Here is a 1,080-nt window from a genome sequence, read left to right on the forward strand (position 1 = left end):
AGGTGCAGGTTGAATGTCTGTAATTATCAGGGCCAGGTATTCCAGGGGCTCCTCATTTCAGCTCACTGAGATGATGTTGATAAGACTCCCAATGCCTGCTTGTGGTGTTGGCCATCTAAGGCAGAGGGCTTGGCGTTAGGGACAGGCAGCCTGGCCCTCTGCAAGTCTGTGTCTGTTTTTACCAAGAAGGGGCTCTGCCCAAATGTACTACCTCCTCCTGGCCCACCATCCCATTCAGCCCCTCCACCTTATATAATGGCACATTATACCGCATCTCGAAGCAGGTGGTATTTTTAAAGACAGCAAGTGAGCATTTTTTGGCCTAAATTTGGGAATAAAACAGATGGATTTTTAAGACTGGGCTTTTCCTATGAATAGTAACGTTGTTCTCTTTGCCTTGAACAGTTTCTAGACCACCTCCAGCAACCAATCAGCACTCTGTTATTTAATTATAACGAAATTCTTAGCTCTGTCTGCTGCTGCTCGGACAAGTGGGGGGCACTGGATCAATTTCTGGAGCCAGACAGACTTGCCAACAACAATTTTCCTGTTCCCAGAGGGCCTCAGAGGCCTGGAGCGGGTTCCAAGTTCCTCCTCTCCCGCCTGTTCCACTCAGGCCCCCTGACAGCGGCTGAAAAGGGTTACAGAGAGGCAGATAAATACAGCGCTTGTTGCAGCCTTCCCTGACAGCGTCGACCCCCACACCAGTGAGCTCATGCCTGCCTCATTATGGCTGGTGCCAGATTTTTTCCATTAACAGGTAATTGAGTAGAAACTAAAATAAGCGAAGTTTGTTTCATCCCTCGGATTTTCTTGCTGGGGTTTGAAAGAAAAACACTTTAGTGCCGTTAGCGGAGGACTATCCTTGAAAACGTATTTATGTTTTCCAAGTGATTTGTCACTTGGTAGGTGTCATGAGCCTGTTCTTTGGGCTTGTCCCTTCAAAAAAGATTCTTTAAGGGCCATGAAGTTCAGAGAAGAGGGCTTTCTTGGGCCCTGCTGCCCTGGAACAGCCCCCTGTTTTAAGAGTGGGTGGGTTGAATATGTTCAGGGTAGATAACTCCACTCTGGAGGAGGGTT

Source organism: Dipodomys merriami, unplaced genomic scaffold, assembly GCF_024711535.1.
Source record: "Dipodomys merriami isolate MVZ:Mamm:240054 unplaced genomic scaffold, mDipMer1.0.p SCAF_35, whole genome shotgun sequence".
In the NCBI taxonomy this organism is placed as follows: domain Eukaryota; kingdom Metazoa; phylum Chordata; class Mammalia; order Rodentia; family Heteromyidae; genus Dipodomys; species Dipodomys merriami.